We start from the raw sequence: 8,469 nt of genomic DNA, 5'->3' as shown, positions 1-8,469 counted from the left end.
AATAACCGCTGACGTGTTCCAAATGTTCGCGAAGGGGTTGTGCGATAAAGATCGATTAATAGCACTCCAGTGCGTCAACAACTTTTTCGATCTATTAGCACATATGCCGTTTTCACTGAGCGGGGATTTGCACTTGATGTAGTCAATTGAAGGTTATTTTCCCTTTACTCTCGTTTTGAGGTCGATGTGTCCTTTTATTGATTCATGCCGTCCGACGGCCGGCGGAACATGTGGACGCCCAGGCTAGGGGCGACGCGGTTCGCTTTACTGCTATGTTTTGCGCTACGTAGACGCCGCCAGTCACAGCGAAATCTGCTTAATCTTGAGCTCTGAAAATGTTCCTGCAGCGTAAATTACTGGACGTTGTCCACATTGGTCACAGCGTTTCACACAATTATATTAAAATGCCCATCAGGAAGAGTTCGTCACACCTCAGTAAATGGCGCCAACAAATGCGGGGACAAATCTCGAAGCTGTTCCCAAAGAGCACCGTTTCTGGCTCCGACTAAATATCGTTTTTATTGTAGTAGAACGAAGCAAGGCATATCTTACTCTTCGGCGGAGTTTTGTGCTTGTTAGATACAGCCGAAGGAACTTAAGAGCCACTGTGACGGCGCCCACCTGACGATGGCTGATTGCCAGCTGACAGAGCCACCTTATCGGCTGACGTTTTTCATCTGGGATGTCCCTTTTTTATGGGTGTTATTTCAGTAATACCATTTCGTGTAGATAGTCTTTGAACTACATGTCGACAGAGTACAGCAACACAAATAGTATTAACAGTAACAATAACAAGAAGAAGAACAGCAATAATAATAATAACAGTAATTTGTTGAAGAGAAAGAAGCCCATCGACACGCGCTGCTCATGTCGAAGACAAAGAGGTTCCACTGACCGCTGCGCAGTCTCACGCCTCGAGCGCGCGTGTCCCGCCTGGGAATCGACTGGCAGCTCTCATTCCTACAAGTCTGTTCCGACTGCCGTCATGAGCGACTCCAAGGAGAGCACCTACAGCAGCCATCATCGTCGGCACATCCCGGGTCGTCCCAGGCAGCGAACTCGACACGTCGGTGAGCAGCAGCCGCCGAGTCGCTCCGGTCGCTCATCGACGCGGCGGCAGGTGCGACGACGCGATTCTTCGGATGCCGAACCAGACGCCTGGCAGGGCGGCAGGGAAGTGACGTCAGGGTCTGCGGCAGCGGTTGCCGGCTTGCACACGGTGCCGTCAGCGGGCGGCGCCCTTCAACGCAGGGCCTCGGCGTCGCGGAAACAGGATCCTGCTCTCGGAAAGTTCCGGAAAATCTTGCAAGGACACCTAGCAGACGGCACCTCCATGGCCAGCAAGAGGCACGAAATGGGCGACACCACATGCCTGATGGCCAAGACTGGCGACGACAGCACGGAGGAGCAGTACAGCTCTACCAGTCTTTCGGTGAGCGTGCGTCGCGAACAGCGCCCAGTACGGTCCTCAAGATGGCAGCAGCCTTCTACTACGCGAACCCTGCGCCTCGCCGGGGCTGCCAGCACTGCTTCCGAGTCGGATTCAAGCTCTGTCGTCGTGGAGGTACATCAGAAGTCGCGGGGTGCTAATCGCCGCGGGAAAACGTCGCCGACGACTGCCAAACACAGGAGGCCGCCGCCACCAGAGGACTCGACCGCGGATGACGAAATGACCTCTTCAATTGAGGTGTCTTCCGCCGTGGCGCTTTCCACCGGGCCTTCCGGACAGGGCTTTCAGAAGCGCTCAGTCAACATCGACATTGAGTTCAGCAGACCCACCGCGGCCGAAGGAAGCCAAACAACGCTGCTACGGTCAATATCGATGAACGTAGAGAAGATCGTGGGGCGCCTACTCGGTCCACAGCGTACGGACAGCAGCAAGCATTTAGTCAAAGGTCGCACCGAAGAACCGCGTCCGGGCAGCGCTGTCAAGGAAAGGCGACTCGGCGAGAAAGTTAAACCTGCGATGGTTGAGGCGGAACGTTCCACTGAGGATACGCGGGAGGATGTCGCATTGTATGAAGAGAAGGGACGCAAAGCAGCGGAACCAGCCGCCATGGTCAGAACAGCTCCCAGCAACGAGTCTCTCAAGCGCCAAACGATAGGCGCTGTTCCTGGTATTCTGGACAGGTTCGCCGATTCACTCGCATCACAGGTCGAGGGTTTTGCAGAATGGGAGAAACCGGCGATGGCCAAACAGGGGAAAAAGCAAGAAACCGAAATGGAACCGCCTTTCACGGAGAGAGCCGAAAAGAAGAGGGCTAGGAAGACATCCAAGCAAGCGGACGATGACGAAGGCAGCGAGTCCGTCCGGCGCGAAACAGCTGACGCAGTGCCCCATGTCCTGGCAAAGATTGAGGAGTCGCTAGCAGCCCAAGTAGATGAAGCCAAGGTTCTTGCTGAAGAGGAGGAACGAGAGTTAGCCAAGCGCAGACAACCTCAGGAGAGTAGCTCTGTCGACGAGAAACCATCTTCGCAGGTTGCGGCTAAAAAGAAGGGCAAGAAAAAACGTATGAAGGCGTCCAAGCAAGCGGGATCTGAAGAAGATGCGGATACAGTTGAAAGAAAGGGGAGGAAGAAAAAAGGGCGGAAGAAGGCGTCCAAGCAAATGGGATCTCAGGAGAGCAGAGAGAGCCTTCAGACTGAAGCGGCTGGCGGAGTACCAGGTGTTTTGGACAAGATTCACGAGTCACTCGTATCGCAGATAGACAAGGTCAAGGTTCTCGCTGACGAAGAGGAGTTAAGGAGGAAAACGCAGACATCACAACCTTTCGACACACAGGCCTTTGCGCCGGAGCAGAGCGCGGCCGCTTCCGTTCTGGGTGTGCCAGGCGAAGAGCCTGAAATGGTGTCCACCAAAATGCCTTTCAAGGAAGGAAAAAGGAAATCAAAGGACAAAGAGGAGGTGCCTGAAAAACCGTCCATGGCCACAACTTTGCTGCAGTCAGAGTCTGAAGAAAAGCCCCAAAAGTCTCCAAAAGCTGCCAAGAAGAAAAAAGCTAAAAAGGACCGTAAGGAAAAAAAGCACCGCAAACACAAAAAGCAGGACGGCTCTGGTAAAACGACGCCGGTGGAGACGGGTGCGATTGCAGATATTGCTCGCCAGCACGAGGAGCGGCGTCGCAGCTCTGGAGGCGAACAAAAGGGCGATGGACACGGCGCCGCCGCTGGGGCCAAGGAAGCCGAGCCAATAGCAGCTGAGTTGCCTGAGCGCAGGCGCAGCATTCTGAGGGGTTCGTCAGACCGGAGGAGGAAGTCCAAAGAACTCGAGGGCATGGCAGCGGAAGGAAGCCAGAAGCTGCCCCCTTTTCTGCCGCCGTCGCTGGACTCCGCTGCTACGGGAGAAGGGCCCGAGCCGATGGCAGCTGCGAGGAAGAAAACGGCCACGGGTGGGCCGGCAAATGCGCAGCAACATGAGAAAGATTTAGACGCTGCGTTGCCGTTCAGTCTACACGGGCCGCAGAAGTCGCTCGCTCCGGATGCGTATCGTGAAGATGCTCAATACCGCAAGGACATGGACGCAGCTTCTCCTGAGCCGGAAGTCGAGCCCACTGCGCCTCAAGAAGTGGACATATACGCGGCCACCGCTCGTCAGGCGGCCAAACTTAAGAAAGGTCTCAAAGGCAAGAAGCGAGGCCAAGCGGGCGCTGCCGACTCCGGTGAAAGCGCTTTCAAGTGGTCCACATCGACGCTGCCCAGCTACATGCGTGAAATATTCTTCTCCACGCGTCGCTGGGGCCTGGGCTCACCGCTGTCCTTGGGGGAGTCGCGGGGAATGAAGTGGTCCACCGGCCAGGCGAGTTCGATGTCACAGGTGGCCACTCCAACAACCCTGTCTCCGCCTGTTCAGCGACGGCCCAGCGTGGTGCGCATCTGTCCGCAGGGCATCGCGCTCAAGGAGAACCGGCCGCCGAAGCCACCAGAATCCAAGAAGAAGAAGAAGAAGAAAAAGCGTCCGAAAAAACAGAAGTCCAAAGGGGCGTCCTTGCTGAAGGACGACAACGCCGCCTCCGCGACTACGGCTTCAAGCACCGCCCCAATGTCCACTGGCACGATCGTCTCAGGATCAACTGCGCCAACGTCACTGCCAGAACACGAGCAGCCTGGCCAACCTGCCCTAGTGGGGCCGAGCGGTCTGAAGGACGTAGCCACGGCACCGACTCGGGAGCCCACGCAGCCAGCGGCGCCTCTGGAACAAGGACCCGCGGCGCCTGGCGCGCCCCCTGTGGCTCCCGCGGGTGAAGCCGTGCCAGCGGCGGGCGCAGCAGAGGCTGACAAGAAGCCCACGAAGGCGAAAGACAAGAAAAAGAAAAAGGGATCGAAGGGAAAGAAGTCCAGCAAAAAAGGAAAGAAAAAGAAGGGTGGCGTAAAGGCTAAAGAGCCGGAGGACAAGACTGTGGCAGGTGCACCCCAGGTGGCGCTGCCCGGCGCTCTGGATGTTGCGCCGCCTGGCGAGGTGGCCCCACCGGCGGTTGACCTGGGGACGGCGGCAACGAAGCCCGTGTGCTACGACATATGTCTTTTGGACGACAGGAAGGCGGCGACTGACAAGGACATCGCGAAGCCGCCGACTGAAAAGGACATCGCGCAGCCGGCGCCTGACAAGGAAGCTGCGAAGCCGGAGCCGGAGAAACGTTCTCCAGAGGCCGCGGAGCTGGAGAAAAAGGAGGACTCAAAGAAAGACAAAAAGAAGAAGTCCAAGGGCAAAAAGAAGAAGAGCAAGGAAAAGGGCTCGAAGAAAGACAAGGAGAAAGAAGGAAAGGAGAAGAAGAAGAGTCGTCGCAAGAGGGACTTGAAAGAGGGCCCAGGAGACGTGGTCGTGGTGCAGAAGCAGGGCAACCAGGGCCCCATCGCCGTCTGCTGCCTGCTGTTTGCCGCGTGTCTTATGATCACTGGCGTGCTGATCCTCTACTTCCTGGTTAAAGAAGTAACCCCGGAGACTACCACAGTACTGTCCACCCTGCTGACGCAGACCATAACGTCGCCGGTGCCGCCGGGGCCGCCGGTGCCGCCGGGGCCGCCGGGGTCGCCGGGGCCGCCGGGGCCGCCGGGGCCGCCGATGACGCCGGTGACCACAGCGAGCAGGTAATAAGACTGTCATGGTCAAACGCACGTTTGTTTTATCGCTGCGATAGTGGCGCTAGAAACATTATCCGTGGTTCGGGCGCTGCTTACCAGCGTAACAGAGTGCCTTTTCCGAAAACTGCAGTTGTGTTCGCCTGCTGACTAAAAAGCAGTTTGTCCTAAAGGGGCCCAAATCACAAGGGATGTAAGGAGTGCATGGGATGCCTATTTGCAAAACGTGAGCGGCAAAGCGCACAGCTGCAGCGCCAGCTGTGTCGTGGCGCGGCTACGCACTGCTAAGCTTTTCAAACCTATGCTTCAGAATACCCGGGTGTACATTTTCGGGTGTGGCTATCGTAAACTACGGGTGCAGGCGCCGGATGAAACGGCCTTTTATCTGCTTGAATTGCAGGTATCCTTGAACATTACAGATGCCAAATACAAACACTTGAGCTCGCCTTCCATGAACCTAGATTTGGTAGTGCTTGTGCGGATGGTTCCTCTTTATTGGTTGGTGAACCTAACCGGCTGCGTCAACTAAAACTTCGAGGCCCTTTGTATGGCAGTAGTTTCTTTTTTTGGATAATTAAAGAAAAGTATTTCTTCAGTTTGCAAGAACGGATTCGCCGTCTAGCCATAGTCTAGCCTAACCATCGAGCCTCTGCTTCCCCATCACAATCCATGCATTGCATACTCTAGATGCTCGGAGGTTCAGATGCGCACGCAGAGCCCGCAAATAAGAGCAGATTTTTAAGCACGTTTTTATTTTTTCATACGTTACAGAATGATTCTGCATTCACTAGCTGCTGACATAATAACAGCCATGACCATTATGGCATTAACATTCTGGTGACGAATGCGGGAACATTTTTATAAGTGCTCCTTCGCTCCATCAAGTGTGCTTCCATGAGCTTTGTTTCGCGTGATGGGCAAAATTACCGAGCCCAACTCATTGCCTTCTTTCCCTGGTGTTTAGATTAAATAATGCTAATACTGCGAAACTTGCTGTCCTACTTGTTCATAGCGATGCCCTTTCCCCTCTTCACGGTGGGAGGACACTGAATGGGAATCGCGTATTTTTTTTAAAAGAAGCTTCAAGCCCAGCTTGGACAGGCTAAATAAGCACAGTATAGGCAGGTGCTGACTTGAACAGCATTGAAAAGGTCGCCGCACTTTCAAGCCATTCGCAGCGAAGTGGCCAGGGTTGACATGCATTGAGCTGACCACTGTCTGATCACGCGTTAATGAAAAGATTTCCATAGACAGCCCACACTCTCAAGTTTCGCGATGGACGGCTACATCAAAAGCACATGGTCGGTCGCAACGACCGACCTGTATTCTGTAACCGACTCGCCCTTTGCATTTGCGCACAGTAGTGCTACCGGAAGAACGGAAGAACAAACAACCTATGAGTCGACCGTGGAGCCAGCCAGCACGCCCAGACCCGGGCCGGTGGGAGTGTACAAATGCTCGACCGAGTACTGCAGACGCGAAGCAGCCTATCTGAGGTAATCGCTTTTTTTTTTACCGAAATCCTCTAATTTCTTAAGCATGAATAAGGCTTCGAAGGGGGCTAACTGGAAAACCTCGTGTGAACAACAGCGCTGCATGGTCATATATATAGGACGCTAAAAAGAAATCGTCTAGCGCGAGCTTGTAAAGTCCTACGTGTACAGTACGCTTGTGACACTCAAACTTTTGTAGAACAAAAAAAAACAACAATCGTTTACTCAAGGCACATGGGCTCTCTATAGGAAGGTAAACTAAAGTATCAACCAAAAGAAGCACGTTGCTTGCGTCTTTTCAACGCGTCTTTTCAGCGGTTCAGCAATACGCAGCGCATTTCAATTATGCTAAAAACTGTCCAAGCACAACAGCTGTGCCCTCCACAGTTAAGCCTAACGTCACGAAGTTTCGTCTCCAAACCGAGGTTGGCGATATTGTCGAGGTACAATGTGAACGGCATTTAGCGGGAACGCTTGAGCCCATGGTTCTGCGATTCGCTGAGTGGAACCTGTAGGTGCTTCGCATAGACATCACGACTGCATTTTCCGCAGAGCCATGAACTGAGGTGTACCCGCTAAGGGTTAAGTGTGGTCAGCCGTTCCTGTTACTATCATCATCATCATCATCATCATCATCATCATCATCATCATCATCATCAAAAGCCTAGCTGCGCCAACTGTAAGACAGGCATTTCCGGTATGCCTCCATTAACCGAACTTTCGAATCTCATACTCTCGCCTGACGTTCTGCCGCCACCTGGTACGCTTGCCTCCTTTTGGAATCCATTTCTTTACCGTAAGAACCTATCGTTTGTCTTGTCTTCGCAGTACATGCACTGCCCCAGGCCATTTCTTCTTCTTGATTTTAAACAGAATATCATTAACCCGTTTTTTTTTTCTGCTCTCTTCCTGTTCCTTTTCGTTACGCCTATCAGTTCCATTTCCGTAGATCGCTGGGCTGGAGTCAGTATAATTTAAAGCCTTTCGTTAGCCTTTTGAGGTTCCGCCTCGTAGCTCAGTACTGACATGCTACAACTTTTGTACATGAATGCGAAAGCATTACATGGTTATGTCGCGTCAGCAAAAAGTGTCCGCACAATTTTGTCCGCACGTTTATGTCGTTCTGTGGAGATAAATGTGCAAAAGTTCGATTGCGTTAGGTAGTGCGTAATATTGAAATGGGAAAAGTTTCGTTTGGTTTAATTTGTCAATTAATTAAATTGCATAAATGAAAATAAACGCTGTTTTTGAAGTAGGTTTTGTGTGACTGGTTCGATGAAAAAGCATGCACATGCGCGAGATGGCTTACTTAGTAAAATAAAATAAAAATGAATAAATAACGTAGAAATAAAAATAAACATAAAACCAAACCAAAAGTTCAAATAATGAAAATAAAATTAAATATAGAGAGGGAAAGATAGGAAAGGGAAATGATTTAGTATTTCCGTTCTAAAGCAGACTTAAGTTCAATGCTGTAATTTTTTTGTTCTTAAACTTGTAAAATGTCATACGTGATCTCAGAGTGCCTGTCAAATGCACTTCACCCGATTCTTATCCCTACAGTTATTTCACTCTTGTTGTTCGGGTCAGCGGTTACTGCATGCCCTAAAGAGACGTAATCCCTCACAGCTTTCAGTGCTTCGTTGCCTATAATTTTCAATTCGTCGCTGCCGATAACGGCGGCTTTGGGGACGCAGTTACCGCTGACGCTACTGGCCGTGCCGGCAGCTAGTATTAACTTTGGAATTCGCAAGCAAAGGAAACGTTGTATAAAAGTCATGATCTTTCAGAATTTTGTGACTGGTGGTCTCAGAATTGCAGAACTATAAAGGCTGTTCGGTTTTTTGGAACAATTATAATCTGCGCGTAATTGAAACCTGCGAATAAGGCGGCGCGTGCA

Source organism: Amblyomma americanum, chromosome 2 (assembly GCF_052857255.1).
Source record: "Amblyomma americanum isolate KBUSLIRL-KWMA chromosome 2, ASM5285725v1, whole genome shotgun sequence".
In the NCBI taxonomy this organism is placed as follows: Eukaryota; Metazoa; Arthropoda; class Arachnida; order Ixodida; family Ixodidae; genus Amblyomma; species Amblyomma americanum.
Note: the sequence above shows the minus strand (reverse complement) of the source record.